The sequence below is a fragment of the Dendropsophus ebraccatus genome, chromosome 2, assembly GCF_027789765.1.
Source record: "Dendropsophus ebraccatus isolate aDenEbr1 chromosome 2, aDenEbr1.pat, whole genome shotgun sequence".
Lineage (NCBI taxonomy): Eukaryota > Metazoa > Chordata > Amphibia > Anura > Hylidae > Dendropsophus > Dendropsophus ebraccatus.
Window position 1 is genome coordinate 126,861,745 of NC_091455.1, and position 22,450 is coordinate 126,884,194.

The following is a 22,450-nucleotide window of genomic DNA, read 5'->3' on the forward strand; positions in this document are numbered from 1 at the left end:
GTAGATCATTTGAGGGCTATGGTAGGCCATTTTTCTAGGGTATAGAGTATGGAAACTAGGTTGTAGGACACTTGGCAGAGAGATGGCTGATTAGAGAGTGCACCAAACGTTCTAAGAGTTAAGAGATGAAGGGTAGATTACAGATGGGTCAGTAAATATGGTCAGATGGGTCAAAAGATGTTGTTTTTTAAGTAATGTGGTTATAACAGCATGTTTAAAAGAGGAGGCTAAATAATGTAGTTAGGTAACTAGTGACAGCCGGGGAGATAGTCTAGTTGGAGTGTTTATATGCAGTTGTATACATTTGGAGTTGTATATTTAGACCATATACTCGAAAGGAGGAAGTCTTTCGACATACATGTCCAAACACGTTTGGCAAACTTAGAGTTTGTGTGATAAAAGGACAGGGTTTTTGACAGTAAAGAAGAGAGGTTTGTGAACAGAAAGTGGGAGGGAAGAATAATTCAGTCAGAAACTGAGCAGAAGTGAAAGAGGACTAGGTTAAGTAAATTTCCATATTTTTGCCTAGATGAATGTAAGTTGAGATCAGCCTTGGAAGAAAGTTAAAATGGAAATGGAGAAGGAGATGGGCTTATATGGTTGTCAGTGGGGATCTTAGTTACTCATAGTGAGTGTTGGTATTTCACAAGCCAGCAAAACAGAGTTAATTCACACAAAACACCCAGTGGGAAAGATTTATCATTTGTGTCTGTGACAGTGCTTGCACAGTCAAGACAGTCTATAAATGCACCAGACTCATTTTTTGGTTGGCTTAAACTGCATCAGAATCGCATTCTTAGCACGAGGTTGTATATAAAACCATGCCCCTTTTGCCAAAGCCACACCCCTTTGTCTAGGTCATGCCCCTTTTTTGGAATTATGGAAACAAGGTTAAAATCGCTAAAAAAAAACTAGAGCAATAGTACATCTGCCACAGTGTGTTTCAATGAATACAGTTAAAGAAAAAAGACTCAACTCACATGATATATAGAAATAGGAATAACTAGTTGTTAGATTTAAAAGGGGCTTTACATTGTTAACCTAGGTTATACAGGCCTTAGAGCGGCACTATCATCAGGTTTGGGCCAATGAACCTGCTGATATCACCCAGCCACTGTTCACTTTAGGACTGCACTGCTGTTAATCTTATTTCTCTGTCTTCCGGTGGCCTTTGTGATAATTTCAGATATGCTAATCCCCCTGTTAGGAGCATTCTGGGTTTTGCCCATCCGCCTGGGGCACCACCTCAGCCCGCCTAGCCCGCCCCTCCCAGCCACTCAATTTTTTACCGCAACTGTTGGCGCTGGACATTCTTCTCTATTTTCTACTTTTCATAGCCTTGTAGATGGACTTGCAGAGTATTATATCAATATTTGCAAACAATACTAAGCTTTGCACAGTTACTACCACAAAAGAGGATAATTGCAGAGGGATTTAGAGGAGCTGGAGGCTTTGGTGGAGAACTGGCAAATGGAGTTTAGCCCCTTGGCACCATCTGCCACACATTTATAGTGCTGCTACTGCACATCAAGCGCTGTAAATTTACAGCATGACAATGTAAGAGAACAAGAGCTGTATTGTATATCACAGCTGATATTCTGTTACAATGACCAGGATCAGAGAGTCCAACGACCACGACCACCCCCACCTTTTGCCTTCTGTGCTAGATAAATATTAGAGAAGTACTACAGATGTATTGCGGTGTATGGTCAAGTCACTTAGTAGGACTAAACATGTTTGAAATAAAATGGGCTAGGCTAGGTTCACCCTTGCATTGGGCTCAATTCAGCACCACAAAACAGAGCTGGGCAGTTCACTCGCTGCCCCTGCAAACAAGGGCACCACCCCTTTGCTGCCAGCTACACTTCATTCAGGCTGTGTACTTAGAGAACTAATGCAGAGACAGAGCTGCCCCTGCAACCTGCTCCTCTCCTGACATTCTATACATTACAGATTGAGGTAGAACTGGCACAGCAGAGTGCAGTGCACAGCAGGAGCCCACCAAAAGATCCTCCGCTCCTCTAGTGGGCCAGTCCAACACTGATACCGCATGACAATGAGGACATCTATAATACTATTTACTATATTATTTAGGAAACAATGCCTGCAACAGATTTAATTTCCAAATGTGGAAATGGCTTACACTGCCCCCATCCGCCATACAAAGAGTGAAAAAGGCTTTTTAGAAGGCAGATATAGTCAGCTGCTTTTTTTCTCGCTGAAGTCAACTGGCAACACTGCAAATGATTGCTTCCCCTAAACAGAAATACTGCTGACATATTTTCCCAGTGATAAAACATACAAGCGTGATGTGAGAGCCAATCTAGGTTATTTCAGACCAGCAGCCTCTCTCTGATTCTGTAATCTGCACTGGGAACAGAGACAGACATAGGAATCATTGATCAGTTGCTGCAATAAGACCATGTAGTCCATTTTTGCCTACCTAAGGGACAAAGCAGCACACAAACAACAAGCAGTAAAGCAGAACTTGAAAATATTAGCAGGAACAAACTCCTCAGGATTATATTCCCTTCATGTTACTATCATCATGTGCTCGGAACAATACGTTGCAAACACTTTTTTTTTTTTTTACAAATATTGGAGCTGTTGCTAACCAGGATGGGTAGAATCACAAAGGTAGAATATTTTATTTATTTTTTTTAACTCTTGCTTGATGAATTCCACTTAGACACAGATTAATCCAGTGTAAGGTGCTGTATGCAGTAGCCTATGAGCATACTGTAGGTCTTCTAATAGCTATTTGACAAATAGGTATTATTAATATTATGTAATATTAAACCCATTTCTAACAATAGTAAATAGCGCCAATGGCTGATATGCTGATGTGTTGTTGTTTTTTTAACTCTTGCATGATGAATTCCATTAAGCCGCAGAGAACAATCTAGATTTCCTATCCTATAGCAGGATAGTATTGCAATCCTATTTTCTTAGAGGCTTGTGGACATGTTTGCATAGAATGAATGCAGTTGTATTTACAACATTTAGGGAGTTGTTAAAGCGTCAGAAATCAGAGTTAAATAAAGAATACTTGTGTTTAAAAAAAATGGTCCATAAGGTGTGCTGTCAGAAAAACCACCATTGCCATTAGTGGGTGCATGCTACTGGGGGCATAGACAGACAACAAAGCAGTCACCACTCAGAGACCACCTCATTGACAGACTACGCAATAAGCTCAGTCCTTGCTCAGATGTTCACTGGGTTTGAACTGGGTAAGGGATCTCCACTATAAAAGAGGGAATTTCCTCATTAACAGTATTCTGTATGCCTTGACTAGTATATCAGGAGCTGAAACTAACGGCATCAATAGCTGGGGACAGGGGGGCCTGGGGTGGTATCAGACACAAATACAGGGGTAAGTGGGGAAGATAGAAGATAAAAGATTTGGTGGAACATAGGCTATACATAAATCTGCACAGTTGCAGTTTTTTGTAATGCCACGTGACCTCTTTAAAGTAAACAGGGGTATAAAAATGTCCATGTCTAGATAGGGCTTCTCATGAGGATTCCAGACACACCTTTTTATTTCAATAGTCTTCTCCACCAGCAAGAAATAAGCCTTTGAAAGAGCCCTGGTAAGTCCAGCCTGTGCCCTGCATATTAATTAATTGTCAGTCAAACAGGGTATGTAGATGCAAGCAGGCATGGAGGCTGGACTTACCTTGGCTCTTGCCATGCTGGGGAACACCCTCATGATGAGAAGAGCTTATCTAGCCTTAGGCTTATTTACACCCCTGACTTCCTGCTGACAGGTCCTAGGGATTACAGTGATTCACTGACCCATTTGTTCATGCACCCTGCTCCATTGTTTTCGCAGCAACTATAAAGTAAGTCTCTTTATTTGCCCTCTTCCCTCAACAATTTCCCTTTATGTAATTTTTTTTATGTTGCCTGCCAAAATGCAATTTCTTTTCATTTTCTAGAACCAATTGAAAACACCACAATCTGTTGATGTAATAAGGATACAACAGCACTTCAATAAGTATTTGGTTATATAATAGAAAAAGATAAAAATGTATTGTACATGCAGACATTTTCCAGGACATTTGTAAGTTTTCTTATGCAACAAATCGTATGCTGGCGCCATTTTAGTAAAGGACTGTTCCTAAAGCTACAATTACGAAGCTTATATCTACTCTGACATTATACTGTACTGTGAAACAGTAGTTGAAAGTGGCAGCGTAACAAGTGAAGCTGCTGTTCCACAATGGAGAATAGTTGAAGGGCTGCATTGTTTTATTGCTATACTTTTCCATCACTGGTAGCATGAAGACATTTTCCTTTACTACAACCATAGCAGGGGCACCATCAGGACAATAGCATTATTAATTCCTAATGAGCACCATCAAACTAATTGGAAAGGAAAGGAAGCCTTAATGGACGGAAATGAGTTCCCATAAAGCGTGATGGCTTTTCATATGCAACAGTTTTTCCTGCATTAAGTTGCTGACCCATGAGTTATTTTTCAGTGTATCAAATAATATTGTTCAGGTGTGTTGCAAAATGAATTGTGTTAAAACTTGTGAGTTGCTGAACATGTGGCCTGTGAGGCTATGTGAACACACCATTTTTTGAGGCTCATTTGAGGCAATATTACAGGCAAGAAAAGTCTGAAAGGTTTCATTCATATTTAAAGCCTGCTTATTTGCATTTGCCACTTTTGGAATCCTTTCTTTGGTGGTACTTTCAGATGTTTGTAGGGGCTACCGCAAAAGCTATACCACTTAGTTTTACAGCCGTGACTATTAAAGGGTTTATCCAGGGACTAATTCTTTTTTTCATAATTTTGTTCAAGCAGTTGGTTAGAAGCAAAATAGGCTGTGCACACTTTCCTTGCTCCTCTACTGCCACCATTCTCGTGGAGTACTGTCATGTTACACAGCATGAGGAGTCAGCATGAGGAATTGTCTCCTCAGCCAGTCAGTGGCTACAGTGGTCTACCTCCTCAGCCAATGAGCCAATAATTGGAATATATAGAATTCAAAGGAAAAAATACAGCTTTTTTTAACCTATAAAACCTTTATAAAACCTATAAAACTTATAAGGCTTTTAGGCCTTCTTACAGCCCTAAAAAAGACATTATTTGGCTGTGTTCACACAATGTCAAAAAAAGACAAAAGGCATTCGCTTTTTCTGTTTAAAAAGACATCCATTATTGCATCAATTTAACTGACTGCAATGCAATGCATTAAAGTCAATGGAATGACGGACGTCCAATGCACACAGTGTATAAAATGAAGGACGTTATCTGCGCAGACATTAAAATAATAATCATGACAATTATTTTCAGACGTTTTTTGCAAAAACCAGACGTTATTTTTTAGTTGTTCTCACACAGTTTTTTTTTCACCGTCCTTTCTCTGTTTTTACTGTTTTTACTATTAAATTCAATGGACACATCCAAAGGCCAATTAGTCCACCTAAACTAGAATAATGTACCAGCAGCTGTTATTGCACCGACATGTGGCCAATCCTGACGTCATTTTGGACGTCATTTTGGACTCAAAATGATGGATGTCCTTTTAAAAATTATAAACGGGCAAGAAAAAACATTGTGGGAACATAACCTTTATGCAAGTTATTTGCCCTTCAATCACTCTGTATAATACCAGTGTCATTAAAGACATGTGGGAAGTATGTCACAGTATTACAGAATATAAGTCATATATTATAAAGGGTAATATATCAGAATTGGGGAATCAAGGATAGCACTGTCTGTGTTTCTGAGCTTAGATTTTATTCCTAATTTGTTTCTCTTGTTACAGATTTATTTTTCTTCTGGCTTTTAAATTACAATATTTAAAGCCCTCTGCAATACTTAAATACCAGATTAGCAAACAAAAGAAAGGGATTATGTTACATAATTAAGGTCCCCTGCCATATGGCTTCATTAAATAATCTGACCAGACTGCTTGTTATGAAGCAATTTGAGACAGAGATAACTGGGTAGAACCTCTCACAGCAATAGATTTCTATACAGTAGTGCTACCAGACAGTGCTATTGTATTTCTGCTGATACATTGGCCCAGATTAATTAATGTGTCCAAATAGTGACCAATCACAGCTCATCTTTCTTTTTTCACAATAGATTGTGATTGGTTGTTATCTGTCCAATTTTTGTTTAGCATTGATAAATCTGGACCATTGTTCATTATACATCAATAAGTTGATAAGTATACGAGTAGAAATGCTTCCACACCTTTTATTGGCTTATTATGACCTAAGCTAACTAAAACTAAATTGTGAAAAAGTTTTATAGTTACGCTCTAAAACATAACTTTCCAAATGTATTAGTTTAGACTTAGTTTTCTTAATGACACAACCCCTTTAAGGCCATAAAATAAGAAAGAAATATGTCTATGTTTTCTTACCTATGGCTATGCTCACACAACGCTTTTCAGCTTCGCTTTAAATTACAGCTGTCATTTAGAATCTAAAATAACGGACGTCATTTAGCTGTCTGAGCCTTCATAAAGTAAGAGGAACCAGGCAAACCATTTTTTTCACATGTCCCACTATGGAAACAGGATATTTATCATACATAATGGACTTCTACATTGAATAGAAAACTACATTTTATGGATGGATTGAAAAGTAACCCAGATACAAATCTGACGTATTTCACATTTACAGTGTGTATTACAGACACTTTTCATCTAAGAGGAATTGAATACAGTCGCAATAAATCAACCCTGCCAAGAGACTCATGACTCAGTTTTAGAGTGTGTCAGGAATTTACATAATATCAAAGACTGCTGCAGAAAACTGGGTCATTCACAATAAAGAGGAGTCCAAGAGAAGATACTGATTAGAGCTTAGAGCCTGGCGTTGAACTTTGTCATGTGCCACCCTTGTCCTGGGTTAGGATGTCATTTCATGGAATATAATTATGAATGTACTTAATCGTTGGGGTAGAAACCACATTAACAATTTTAGACTTTTTTTTCGTTTTACCATTTATAATTCATTTTATGTAAAGGTGGAAATTTTTGGTCATATTTGGTTTATAATATTATGTTCAGTATATAGGAACTATATTGTTTCAGTTTCTTAAATTAAAATAGTAAAGATTATAAAATAATGTATTCTCTTATATCATTTCATAATGAAGCCATTAGTCAGATGAGCAATTTATCAGATCGGCACCAGCTTGTAGTCTGTCTATTCCAGACTGTCAAACCAAGTATCAAAGAAAAGCTTAATTGAATCGACTATCAGTACTTAGCTCTCTTATATCAGTTATAATGTATGTTTGCATTACAGCAGGGGTGGGGAACCTTCTTTCTGCCAGAGACCAGTTGGATATTATATTTATACCATCGTTTGAGAATCATCCTAACATCATCATTGGACATGAAATGAATATGAAAAACTTCAGCTAATCAGCTGAAGCCTGGGAAGTGAGCTTGGAATGGACATGGGAACCGCCCAAGTGTAGCAAACTAAAGCCCCTATTACACGGGGCGACATAGAGGAGCAAACAAGCGCTGCCAGCGCTCATTTGCTCCTTGTTCCCCGCTCGCTGCCGTCGCCATTGCACGCTGTGGCAGCAAGCGGGGAGTGCAGGGGGAAGCATGGGGAGCTGCGGGGGGGGGCTGCCTGGGTGATCGCTAGATCGTCCAGGAAGCCCATAGACAATAGCAGCGGTCTGCTGCCGCCTCTCCTATTCCTCAGAGTGACGGCAGATCGCTTCTATCACAGTTGTTTGTCTTTCAAGATGTTGAAAGACAAATGACAGCAACGATTAGCCGACATCATTCATGTCAGCTGATCGTTGCCTTTTATTACACTGAATACGCACGATAATCGTTCCATGTAATAGGACCTTTAGGCTATATTCACATATCCATAGTGCTGCCTATAATCGGGGACCTGCAATTGTGGACAGAACTTTGCGCATCCATAGTGGTCCGCAATTCATGAACCACTACATTATAGACAGTGACCTGTTCTGCAATTATGTGTTCTATTTTTCTATCAATCTTATAAAATAGTACTGAAATTTTGTAGTTTATTTCTCACTACTAGGGCTAAAACTATGGGCCCTATTACACCAACAGATTTTCTGACAGATTTTTTTAAGCCAAAGCCAGGAATGGATTTGAAAAGAGGAGAAATCTCAGTCTTTGTTTTAGTTTATGACCTGTTGTCTGTTTATAGCCCATTCCTGGCTTTGGCTCAAAAAAATCTGTCAGATAATCTCTTGGTGTAATAGGGTCCCAAGCTGAGACTTCCTGTTGTGTCTGTGGTGATAAAAGGAGGCTTCTGTAAAGTGATCTGTACAATATTGCAGCAACATGTGAGATATATAGATAACATCAGTACAAGACAATAGCAGTGGAATGACCTTTTCAAAGGTCACAGAACATGCCCAATAATGTTTTACATTCATCTCAAGGGGACAGAGGCTATCTATTGTCATCTATGTCCATGAGTCTTGCTGTAAAGCATGTAATTAAATGCTGTTAAGAACAGCCCAGGCAAGATGGCAGCCCCCATACCAATGTACAAAAAGTAAAATAAAAAAATTATGGTAAGAATATAGAAGCAGATTAGAAAAGAAGAACAATTTTTAGTATCTGACTCTAATCAGTAAAAGAAAATTTAGGTAACACATTCACTTTAAAGTGGGAAAATCTAGAGCTTGACTTGAACTTGCAATGAGATCTATTCAGATCTTCAGAAAACCATTTACAGGAACACAGGTGAAAGTAAATGCATTTCGAGAGACACAAGTTAAATGGATTACAACCGCCAACATGCTGCATTAAATGTATGCAAGGTGGGGGTTGTAATTTCTGCATGGTGTTGCACAGGACTTTTATAAACCAGAGAAATTATATAAGAGGAATAAAACAAGAAATTATCAAGTTATATGGATTCTGGAGGCAAATATTGTGATAAAACTTTGACTAGCGGACAAGAACTGTTTGACTAGTTTAATATTTGTAACTCCTAAAACAAAATGACTGATCACAACCAACATCACAACCAACGGTCTGGAAACATTTTCTCAGGTTTCCAGAACATTCTGAAAGAAGGAAATTAAAATGTCATGTTTCTCAGTAGTAGGATAGTGAGTACATTTTAATGACAAGACAATGATGTCTAGCAGTGACAGCCATCTAAATGTCAATTTTTGAACTGGGTGGCAAAGAGTAGTAGTATTAGAAAGATGTACACTGAACAAAAAATACATAAAAAATATATAAAAACTGTGGTTATTTCCAGTGGTCCATGTGCCGCTATATGGTGCCTCTGTAATGCATCTACGGAAAAACACCTCTAATACCTCTGCAGAAATTTTCTCACAGAATTTCAAGCAGAACTTCTGTACGTCTCCCCGAAGACACTTCTATCTGGGCCGACAGGCTGCAGCAAGTGGGCAACAAACTCATTGTTAGTGCAGGTCATTCAATACATCCTTCTTGGACGCATATCACCTGTTTATATGCAGCCAACAACATTGCATTAAATCGGCTAAACACTAAAATTCAGGCAGCCGATGACCAAATGTTTGCGTATGATTGCTGGTCTCTCTTTTTAATCAATTCTTTATTTAAATTTTGATTGCTTGTCTTGTTATACTATTTCCCCAATGATTGACTCATGTAAAAGGCCCCATGGAGGTATTCAATATAACAGTGTAGGCCTATAACAAGGTATGGCTATGTTCATGCAGTGTCCCAGCACTAAAGGTTCTTTCTCTTTGCATGTATTCTACTTGGTGTGGTGCTGGAAAGTTTAGTGGCCACTGCAAAGGTTTATTTTATGTATCCCCAGTATTCAAGTTTGGTACTATGTCTTATATTGTCATTATTCTGCTATGTATATTGTTTTGTTCATATGTTGGTCACATGGTGTGGTGATGCAAGAGGCCTAGTGTCATGTGACTTTCCCCTGCTGCCATAGTAACTCCAATACCCATCGAGGTTTTGGCTGGGGTTAGTTTCAGTTTCCTCTCTGCTCTCAGGAGAGAAGGTTGTTCCTCCCTTGTCTTCCAGGGAGAAGGTCGTTTTCTCTGTGCTCCTCTGTCAGATATTTTTAAACTCATTTTGGTCCAGTCCAAACCTGGCATATTCTTTAAGATTCCTGTATATTCAGAGATCTGGGTTCATCTTCTAAAGTCTCCATATTCTCCTCATCGCTAACTGCAAGTATTCTCCTCATCATTGCTACCCAGCATCACTATCTCAAGGGAACTACTACTCCCATACTCAACCAAGATCCTTCCTAGCTAAAGAGACATTTATATCTATTACAGCCTATTGCAACATCACCCATCACCTCAGTTATTATCTGTTCTACCTATTATCAAGTTGACTATTCCTGGTTGCATCCAGAGACTGTTGCTATTGATGTTGTCGTTCCAATAAACATACAACTCCCGTTGTTTCTGAACCCTGGCATTGGTCTAATCATTGGTGCCTTGACTAGGGGCAACGAAGAATTGGGGACCCGCGTGGTCAGGTTCCCGTGGACTAGCCACATACCCTCATGCCATAACCGTGACCATAACATCTGGCAAGTGGCAACCCGGGTCCTACCTCCTACTACTACTACTATCCCCAGCGGGGTCACCCCATTCACACACCATTTTTTAAAGTGAAAAAAATGTCAGTTTTTGGATAAAAGCAGACATAAAAATATCATCAGGATTTATGGCCATTCTTATCAATAAAACTTTCACTTATGTTATGTAATGTTCTTACAACCTCTTTTTATGCAAATAGCCCTTTTTTAAAAAAAATATATATAATCTGTCAATAATGATCACGATTTATGGATTTATTTTGCTCAAAAAAGACATTGAGGGAACATAGCCTAAATACAGTGTGTGAGCATAGCTTATGTTCAGATCACACTGCAGGAATCAACTGTGTTTTCCAAAGCTAAGTGACTGCATCTTTCACCTAATCTGAATCTGCTTGGCCATTATGGCCCACAATTGTGTGGTGGGCTGGGTGTATCTGATACTCTGATCGGCCAGTCTGGTCCTGTCCACTAGATTCTTCAGGGAAACTTATCAAGCTAATGAAAACATATAAAAAAAATATAGCAATATGAAACTCCTTACACAAGATTGACAATCTTCGCAAGGAGACATTTCCCCCTTCGACTTGAGCTGAACAGGTAGATATTTCCCTGTGTAATAGGCCCAAAGATCAGCTGATGAACAAGAACGCTTTTTCAGCTGCATCCCTGGATCAACTTAGATTGCAGTATGAAAATGTGAGCTCTTTCTACTTACAGGTTTTTGGTGACATCACACAAGTGACAAAACATTTGACATCTTTACCCCAATATCCAGCCATGATCATTATTTTGACGTGCATTGGATGAACGTCATCACATTGACTTCTATGCAATGTATTGAAGTCCATTAAATCGCAGCAATAACAGAAGTCTTTTTAAATAGAAAAGGTGGATGCCTTTTCTCTTTTTTTGATGTTGCGTGAACATAGCCTAGGAAGGAAGTCTATTCTACAATGCCGGGTAAGCTCATCCCCTACAATATGTCTTCTCCTCAAGAAGCTTTTTTTCCTCTTCCATATGGAAAGGAAAGAGTTCTTACTATGGGTCAAACATTTCTTCCTCACATGGGCCAGATTTCTACCACTACTTCCTATTCATATTGGAGACAAGCGGAAATGCTTTTTTTTTTTTTTTTTTATTCAAAGTCAGGATTGAACTGTCAGGGCAAAACTATAAATCAACCGACTCCTGGTTTTGGATGAATAAAGACTGACAAAAATACTTAGTGTGAACATAGGCTTAGTGTGTAATATAATATATCGTACGGCCTGCTTAAGATACACAAGACACAGAATGCTGAACAACGGATCAACACGCTGACTATCTAGAGGGCAATGCTTAAACTGGGAAAGCAAGCATTGGCTAAAGCTTCTCAGTTATTCAAGTAATAGAATTGCTGAAAAGGTCACATATCTTCTTCTTGCTGTAGTTAGCTGTATCTCATTTACAAATCAAAGGGGCAGAATGTGATTATACACAAATACCTGGCATTAGACAGAACAAAGCAGGGTGACATATTGGAAATGTATGACTAGCATTACATCTTATTTAAACTCTATATGTACAACAATGGCAGCTACAGTTACAACATTGCAATGGTAAAGAGCACTGCACTACTAGCACTTCTGCATAGCTATGTCACTTGAAATCTTTGTCGAGAGCCTGTGCACAGCCACAGTTGTTATTCATTCCTGATTTTGACAGGCATTGCCTGTGCTTGAACTGGTGATCTCTGCATTTTCAATGTGTTGCCAACAAATGAGGATATAGCAATGAGCAAATCAAATTCCTCCTATTGAAATTAATAGCGATCATAGTGCCCATAGCTGTGCCTCTCCAGCCCTTCCGTCTCATTTTGTAGAATAATTGGAATTTAGGAAGTATAAACATTTCCCTGGATGTGCTTTGCCACCAATCTATTATGCGTGTCTGTCCAACTCTTACCACAGCTCCTCCATGTGAAACAATTTCTTTATCTCTAAAGGAAATAAATCCATTTTACTTTTTTTTTCAATAGCGCTAAAACATGCAAGTGACTGTGCAGATCCACCATGCTGTTTTCCCCTGTTATCTGTGCACTTCTGATATCAAACCCATACTGAGGTTGTTAATACTTTAGTCTATGTGGCTGATTACAAAAGGTGTGGAGGAAAAGCAGTAATTATCACAGCATGAAAACAATGCGTTGTCTGAGCTATTCCTTCTGTGTAGGTGGCTATTGTCTCTTTGATGTGCAGGGGGTGTTTTGGATGTTTGATGTTTCACCGATGGTTACATAATTTGTTTAAGGCTATTGGATTTCAGGGGGCTGCACAAGACAATATATTACAGTTACAGTCTGTGACAATGGGTGTGAATGCTCCCAAAACGCGTCTAGTGCTGGGGTATAGAACTCCACTGTTGGTGTTGTGTCATGTGATTTCTAAATAAACAACTGATTTTATGGAGTGCTGGATCATTTGCCTTTTTGCTCATATTTTGCACAACAGTGTTTATCTCACTTTAAATCACAACATTTGTTATGTATGCATTATTCATGTCCTTGGCAAATTTATCGAAAATTGTGCAGGTCCTGAAAAAAACTGTGCACCTAAAATATTCACCTATAAACAGGTGCAAAAACCTTGATAAATGTCCCCCCATGTGTTTATTTTGAGAGAGACATATAAAGCAGAAACACATTATGTTGACTGGTTTGAGATTAGCAGATGCTAGGATATCCATTAGAGATACTTTATGTGATTAGGATTACTAATGGAATGGATAAGCCATTCCCCAAAAGGGGATCTGCTCCAGATCATTAATTCATGTCAATACAGACCTCATGGTTACAAAGGTATAGGCACAAATAATATTCATCCACTCAGCATTGTTGGTAGGAAAGATCTGTTCTGCAATTAGTCAAACAGTACTGCATGTATGTGTCCCTCCTCTTCTGATGGAGAATGCATGCATTATTTACAAGAACATGATTTTGTACAAAATATTATGGCAGGACAGAGGCCTTCAACAACTCAATGCAAAATCTATGATAAGGCCCACCTACCTATGTGTATTATAAGTGTAGGTTCCGTGTTAGGCTATGTTCAGATGTGGTAAGCCACACGCTCTATTGTGAGCACTGACAGGGTTTTCTGCGGCCACTATTCAATGAATAGTGGCCACAGAAAACTGACATGTCAGTTTTTTGCCGCGCTGCTAGAGATCCCAGACGGAGTGTATACCATGTGTTGCAAACCGGCAACAATGGCCATAATTATTATGTAGCTTACGTAATGTTAAAATAGCTTAAGAATGCGTAAAGGATCTGCAATAATGTCATCACATGACCATGATCAGGTGCTTCAATTAGGGGGAAGTGCAGCCGAGTGTGGAGAGAGCAGGGGAGTGTCCAAGGAGCAAAAGCAGCGGTGGGGAAAGCTCCGGTCTCTCCTCTAGTTCCCAAATTTGTTACCTATGGCTCGGGAATTCATAAAATTGGATGGCAGATACAGGATTGTTTGCCTTATTGTGTTTATAAAACATGGGCATCAAAATTAGAAGCATGGCGCTCCTTTGCCTAACCATTCTAATTAATTTTCTCTGTTTTAAAACTTTTTTAAAAAAAGAATGCCAGGCTTATAGATGTAAAATAGCTACACATAACAGCTTTTGCCTCAGCTGAAAATTGGCATAAGATAGATGGTGATATATAGAAGACAGCCATACAATGTTCATTTAATGGATGCTGATAATATTCCCTGTACATCACATAGTAGTGTAGATAGGTTGTATATACTAAATTGAGTAGCTAAAAATAACTACAAAAGAAGAGTAAATAAGTGGCTCTCCAGAAAGTGTCAGTCAAACATGTCTTTATTAAACCAAGTGCACAAACACATTGACATGACCAACAGCAGAGCAGGACTAGGTGGTGACAGATGTTTTGCATGTACTGACCACATTCAAAGTTTCCTTTTAGAGGATTATCATTTAGCCTGTGCGTTCTACCAATATTAGAAAACATCCAATATCTGTCAGTTTATCTCCCAAATTTTTACTCTGTACTTTTGCTGTATGTCCTGCAGGAAGTGGTATTCTTCCTGTCTGGAGAGCAGGAGAGGTTTTCTATGGGGATTTGCTACTGTTCTGGACAGTTCCTGACATGAACAGAGGTAGCAGCAGAGAGCACTGTGTCAGACTCGAAATAATATACCACTTACTGCAGGACATAAAGCAGCTGATAAGTACCGAAAGACTTGAGATTTTTTGTAATGGAAGTAAATCTCTGGCACTTGCTGGGACCAGTTGATTTGAAAGATAAAATTTTTTGTGAACTACCCCTTTAAGTGTTAATAATAGAAATTGTGCTTTTTTCTGTAGTTGTCTGTTATTTACAGTATATAGCTATGTATTGTTTCTATAAAGTCACTGTTAGTGCTTATAATGGGCTTTAATAGGGCTGTTCTGCAGCCCACTGGCTATGTTGATGTGTTTGTGTACATGGGTTCCTGTAACTACATATCAAAGGAAAATCGGAACATGGGCAATTGGAGGGCTGGATGGGTTGAACATCCTGCATACAAATTTGATTATTTGTGGATCCACAGCAAATTTGGCCTTTGTTAGTGCCCATTAATAAGGCCTTAGTGCATCTGCACTCACTGGAGAAACCCCATTTAGACTCCTAAAATAGGCACTGTCATACAGGAAGACTTTACGTCTTTTACAAACTACTTGTGTTTCCTCTAGGGAATACAAAATATAGGTGGTATGCAGTAAAACACTGAATAAAAAGTGATCAAAATGTGACCATGTTCATTTTGTTATAATTCATGTGATTTTAGAAAATAAAACACACTTGTGGCACATTAGGAATTGTGCTAAAAATGGGAAGAAAGCTTAAGCATGGCATGTTTTACATTTTTATATAAGCAAGCTCAGCTAAACAGAGATTAGTTACAGGAAGCCCTTGTTCTTATGGTATAATCTACTCAGTGCATTATACTGCCAGCTCTAGATTCTTTCTCAATATGTAAGTATTAAATTGAGAAGGGTATCCACAATGCAGCTTTGATATGATTTCAACAATGCTACTCCCATCCCTGCTAATATGATACCGTCACCAAAATAAAAGCACCAAAACATAGAGATAGGGCCAATAGCTCGGCATGTTCATACACAAACAAGGCACGCCAATGTTATGTAAGATGCAACATGTCTGTTTGGTTCAAGACAAAAATAATATGCATATCCCTCTCCACTGTCAGTTTGTCAGTAAAATGTGGGAGATAAAAGAAGTATTTGACATCATTCTCATAACCCCATGTTCTGCACTTACACTTGAGTAATAGACTATAGAATTATGACTGCCATAGACAGACTGAAGCTGTAAATAGTATCATATCATCTTCAATTAATACATTATCTGTATTGTGTACACATATTTTTATTATGCACTACAAGCTTATTGGCTGAAATAGTCAAAATGTTGTTTCACTGAATCTAAAGCATAGCGGACTAATAAAATGAAATCTCTTCTTTTTACAGGGGAAAGTACTCCAGATTTGGCGTTTATTAGTCCCTTTCCTGTAGAAATATAAGATCAAGATTCTAGAAACAGACTGGTAAGTAGATTGCTTCAGTGATGAAGTGTTACATATGTACAAGATGTTAAACCATGTTTCTTAATGGTGAATGTATTCATACAGAAAATGTGTATTTTGTAAACAATAGCACTATTAGTTGTTGTTTTTCACTCCAGTATTCTTATTAAGTAGATTTAGTTAGGTCTAATGCATATAACATTGCTTTGACTAGGTGTGTGTATTAGGTTGGTTTCACACAACCCGAAATCTTCACAAAAATGCAAACAAATGGCGTTTATTTTCTCAAAAACGCTGCGGCCAGATGTAAGCTGGAAGTGAATAGAAATTTATGCAATTCGATACATACATTTAGTATAATGATATGAGAATTAAGATGTAAATTAAACCATTATATAGAAAGGTTCATAGCTAGAGATGAGTGAATTTCCAGTAATAATGAAGCAGAGTGCTTAGCTATCTCTGCAATCCGTTTATGAGCCTGCTGCCTTCTAACTGACTGCCGCTCCATGCCGTTCCTCCCCGAGTGCTGGGAAAAGTTGGATGCAGTCCTGGGAAACTCCTCCCAGTTTCCTAAGCCTGGATCCAGCTTTTCCCAGCACCCGAGGAGGAGCAGGACAGAGTGGCAGCAAGTTACAAGGCAGCAGACGGATTGCAGAGATAACAAAGTGCTTTGCTTCATTTTTACTGTGAATTTGCTTATCTCTATTCATAGCCATTTGAAATCACACTTTGATAGAGGATTAAAGACTACTACATCTGCATGGCCAGATGCCCGAACCTGTGCTCTGGGAACCAAATCTACACCTGCTTCCATTGGATCAATCAGCAAGCAGGCATAAATCATGATAAATGAGGCGTGGGAGAAGGCCACACTTTCTCCCTGCCTTGCCTTGCCCCCGAGCCCCCCTGCCCACCCATGAGATGAGTGAGGGATACATAAGGGGTAAGCCAGGGAGAAGGGGCAAGTCTACGCCTTCTCCATGGTGTACGCTCCAGCCGCAACTTTCATAAATGTCCCCCTAAATGTTTAAGGATGTTAAAGATTTCCAAAAATATTGAGTAACTATTAGAAAGTGCAAGCTTGCACTAAGCAGTCAAAGAATGTCCTAGATTTATCACAATGACTCATGCTCTTGGTAAATCTGGAGCATCTCTAGTTTGTCTGGTCCTTTAACATGGCCTGTTACCAGTGCTTGCTTGTAGTGCCTTTAGAAGGCACTATTTATTGCACGGTTGGGTTGACTGCATCATTCGTGCTATACAAATATGTGCAGCTGATAGCGATAAATTTAAATGCTTGCACAAAAGGTGCGATCAGTCTAGGATCAGGCGTTTTCCCGCTCCTTAGCTGATTGCTGTCACTTTTACACAGGCTGTCGGCCAAAGCAGCGTTTCTAGCAAAATTCCCTCTCGATAGTCACCCTGTGTAAAAGAGGCTTAATGTTAGATCAACTACTAATTAGTATCATGCCCTCTTTCCCTTTGAGCCAATGCCTGTTTCCAACTACACCACATCAAGGAAGGTTCAAAAGTGTTTAAAAATTGCATAAAACCAGTTGCTGTTTTTTTCCGCTGCAAATTGTGCAGCAATTTTGGCACATATGGCATAGTAAGTTTGCTTTCTTGTTCCAGAGGGACATTGCCCCTGATTCTCTTTTATTTACTGGATTTTTATTACCAGGGACCACACAAAAATCAATTTCTAGCTAAAACCTAAGCCACTAGATTCTTACTGAAAATTAAATGGGTGGTGTCACAAAAAAAGTAGCTTTGGTTTGATAACCTGTTAACAGGCTAGGTTGGGTCACTCATGCTCAGTTCTCATGATTACTCCACATGCAAGATTGTGGTAAAGTGGGATTGTGGGAAAGAGTCTGCACTGTTGCATGGCAACATCAGGGTCACTGTTCAGAGAGGAAACCAGGAAGTAATCAGATGCATAGAGAAGAAAAATGGCACAGTGATGGAAGTTACTTTTCTAAAACAACACATCTGTTCTGCTTTACATACTGTATATGTATGTATATGTTTGTATATGTTTTACATTCTTTGCTTCATGACACCACCCCTTTAAATCTCCCCAAACCTATTTTTTTTTTAAATTGTACTGTTTCTACACTCAAAAACAGTTTTAAAATATTGACTTAATCTAAATTGGTTCTAGATTATTAACATAAGATAATATAAAGTTCATAGGTAAAATGAAATATGCCATGTAAAATCGTAAATAAAAATATATCTGTACCATTTTTTTAAAGCTGAGCTACAGATTTGTTCCGTTCACAACATAACCAAAGAGCGATTGTCCCTATATCCTGCAGTGCATATGTATTCAAGCTGCACACATCCAAAATTGAAAAACTGTCAGCAGGGGAACAGCCCAACAAACCTTAGACTCTTCACGCCGTACAGAGACAAAAATAAATCTGATTTTGCAGTTCATTGTTAAAGCATTGTGCAAGCCCAGAACTGTTCTGTTGCTTCCCTTATATTAACCTGTCATCTGAAAATATATAATTAGGCACCAAAAAATAACAGTCTGTGTTAAATAGAGTAAAATCAACTTTTCTAGTGTTTGTTATGTGAAAATTGCATTATTCAATAGTCGTCCCCACCAATACTTAAAGGGGTTATGCAGTGCTACAAAAACATGGCCACTTTCTTTTAGCGACAACACCACTCTTGTCTCCAGTTCAGGTGCGGTTTGTAATTAAGCTCCATTCACTTCAATGGAACTGAGCATCAAAACCCCGCCCAAGCTGGAGACAAGAGTGGGGCTGTCTCTGGAAGAAAGTGGCCATGTTTTTGTTGCACTTGATAACCCCTTTAATATACTGTAGTATCTTATAATGCTTGAAAGGGTGTGCAGGAGGGATACTGGTTTTGTTGTTAGCCTTGTATCCTGCAGGAAGTGATAGATTGTTTCCAGTCTAAAAGGGTGCTCTCTGCTCCCACCTATGTCCATGAAAGGGACTGTACAAAGAAGGAAAGGTTTTCTATAGGGATTTGCTTCTGCTTTGGACAGTTCCTGTCATGAGCAGAAATGACAGCAGAGAGCACTGTGTCAGGTTGGAAAGAATATACCTTAATATACCATAACATATCATGGGGGTTAAAAACAACCAGACACTCTTAGAATTGCTTTCTCCAGTGCTGATAGCATTGTGATAATATATATGTTCTTGTTAGGCAAGTAGTAGTCGATACAGGTAATATGTGGCAGTCTAATGTGGGCATTGTTATTTGGAAGAATACAGGAGCTTCCCTTGTGGTACAGAACACCAGTCATTCTGCCATTAGACATTGTTTTTCTCACAGCTGTTGTTTTCCCTACATGCTTTTAGTAACCCAAGCATACCTCTTCTATGTGTGTCACATCTGTCTTTCTTTCTTTCTTTGGTTTTAGGCTATGTTCACACATTAAAATAATACCAAAATACGAACATCATTTTGAGTAAAAATAAAAAAACGTGAACAGGTGGGAAAAAACGGTAGTTTTCTGCAGGTGTCAAATAATGAGTATCTTCATTATTTTGAGGGTCATAATCCATTATGGCTTTTATTCTATACTGTGTGTACTGATGGCGGATTATTCTATTGAAAATACAGCTGTATTTTTACCTCACAATTATAGACATATTTTACCTTTATTTTATGGTATGTGAACATAACCTACTTTAGGATGGATTCAAAACAAAAAACAATAGTTTCAATTTCTCCTTGTTCTACTATAGACTATGTTGTCGTGTTAAAACAATACACAATGCAAACAAGTTAACAAGATTACACTGACTCCTGTCACATTTTGTGTGTTTTTTTTTTGTCTTCCTGAATATTTTGTGGCTTGTATTTAAACTGTCTGTGAAACGAACCAGCAGTTGCTTGAGGAGTCATAGAGCGCACGACAATAACACAGTGACATTGATACATCTCTTAATTCCTAGTTAAACATCCTGGTGCCAGAGCTGAATGGAACAGCATGCTCGGCAATCACAGTGTAGAGAGAGGTGTACAATACCCCAGCCCTCCTCCAATGTCATAGAAAATGAAGAGGGGTGAGCAGCCCATGCAAGGACTTATTCAGCTTCTCAAAGTATCTTTTTCACGTAAATGAAAACCTGTGTGATTCATTGCAGGGACGTTCAGGACAGGCTCTAATTATGTAATTGAACAGGTTATTGGGATAATGTGCGAAATAAAATATATGACTGAGCAAAAGCTTTTCTGCTCTCCTCCTCCTCCTTGTCACATCATTATTACAAAATCAGCTTTTTCATAAGAAGTGTTCACGTTGAAGAAAATTATAGTGGGATACTTGTATACATATGTAAAACCCCACAGAAAGAAATATTCTCAGAGAAAAAAGCCGGATATGCTTCCAGTGTAGCTATAATGACTGTATGCTGTGTCACCTGGGAGCCATTTGCCAGTCTTAGGAACCTATGTTGTGGACACTACTCCACTGTATGTTGTATATGTTTATATAGACAACCACTGGCAAATTGTTGATAAAGGGGCATTATTTATTAGGCTATGTTCACACTATGTAAAAGTACGGCCGTTGTGGCCGATGGCAACAACGGCCGTACTTTGTATGGGTGAACAATGCCTACACATCGTATACGCTCCGGCCGGGATCCTGCATGGGGCCGCAAATAACTGACATGTCAGTTTTCTGCGGCTGCAATTCAATGAATTGCGGCGGTAGGAAACCCTGTCAGTTCACACAGTGAACTGTGTGCTATGGGGAGTTCTGATGCGGGCGTGCGCTGATGCACCCACATCAGAACTCTGTGCCGAAAGATCATCCTGCCGGTACTTAAGTACCGGCCAGGATGATCCATGCAGAGACCGGTTGTTCCATGACCCGGCCAGGGTCACGGAACGGTCGGTCTCTCACAACGTGTGAACATAGCCTTAGAGTGTATCCGTCACTGTTATTCTGTGGGGACATTGTACAATTTGTAAAAGTTTGTTGCTGTAAATTTTATGTGGGTTCCTTAAGTCTTTTTGCGGCCTAAAGGTAGCTATAAACCTTTAATTACTGTCAGCAGAACGATGTTTGTCTGTCCAAATATGATGGGAATCATGGGAATCATAGTTTTGCAAAAGCTGGAGGGCCGCAGGTTATATACCCCTGGTCTTACAGCCTTATAAATCATATAGTGGTTGTATTGTATAGTATTATAATGACTGTTGTTGTAGTTGTAATTTTATTTCAATGGACGTTTTCCCAGAAGAAAATCATAACACAACTGATTAGGCCTTATTCCCACATCCCGTGCAAGTCAATATGTACAAACGGTGTGCAACAGAACAGATAATTGGAACTCCCAGCATCATGATGATGCCTGGGATGCCGAACAGTTTAAATGTACATTTGGCATATAAGAAAACGATATGCAAACACTTGTTGGGAACGTCAAAGAGCTTGCATTACTAGCACTTTAGAGGTAACATTGGTTTTCTAACTTCTGGTATCCCATTTATTAGCATCTGCAGCGTGCTGCTATCACCCTTTATATACAGTAGTCTAGTGTACTGTGTACTACATAATATGAAAATATACTAAGTCTAGTGTTATTTAGTCTAGTATTATTCTATATAGCATTTTGCACTTCATTACGAGTTTTTCTTAAGATATTTTAATAAAGAATTTTAATATTAACATTGCAGTCATTGTTATAAAGTCATATTAAAGAAGAAAAGAAATTGCATTGTACATATCTAAAAACGAATACAATGAGAGAGATAATACACAGTGTATAATACAATGATAGCAGGCTAATCATGTTACTTCACATGTCAAGCTGTTGGTTAAATAATAGGCCTGTAATCAAGGGAAGGGGGATGAGGAGTGTCAGTAACAGTGTAACAGTTATAATACAGAACTTAGTACATAAGTTGCTGCTTTCATAATTTCATAATTTCTATAATGAATACTCTAAAGAATAATATGTGTTGTGTCAAATAAGCACCTAAAGTGATATTGTCACATTTCCATATATAGAGTTCTCAGCGCCATTCTTAGGCTTATATTCTGGATATTTCATAGCTTACTGTATAAAGGAGTTTTTGGTGGTCTCTCCGCCCAAAAATGCATGTTATCATTGGTGGACAGTGCCATCTAGGTGGGGTTTCATGGCTGATATGCCCCATCTCCCCCTACATCTTCACTGCATGCCCTGTGCCTCCATAATGTCATTAACACCTAGATCGGCCCCCTCGGTGACATCATCGGAACAGGACAGATCAGAAGGAGCTGAGGGAGGATTTTAGTAAGTTCATTGCATCATTCTTCTCCACAT

At 38.9% G+C, this 22,450-nt stretch overlaps 1 protein-coding gene across 10 annotated transcripts in view; it reads left to right on the plus strand.

The window, feature by feature from the left end:
- LOC138783491 (poly(rC)-binding protein 3-like) overlaps positions 1-22,450 on the plus strand; it is a 531,869-nt gene that overhangs the window by 404,968 nt on the left and 104,451 nt on the right. For 9 of the 10 annotated variants that reach the window (XM_069958249.1, XM_069958250.1, XM_069958253.1 and 6 more), the window contains one exon: positions 16,084-16,160. The gene's annotated coding sequence lies outside the window, so the exon portion shown is untranslated. Of the gene's footprint in view, positions 1-11,334; positions 11,515-16,083; positions 16,161-22,450 lie in introns of those variants that run through there. The other variant, XM_069958256.1, reaches the window with a different exon arrangement.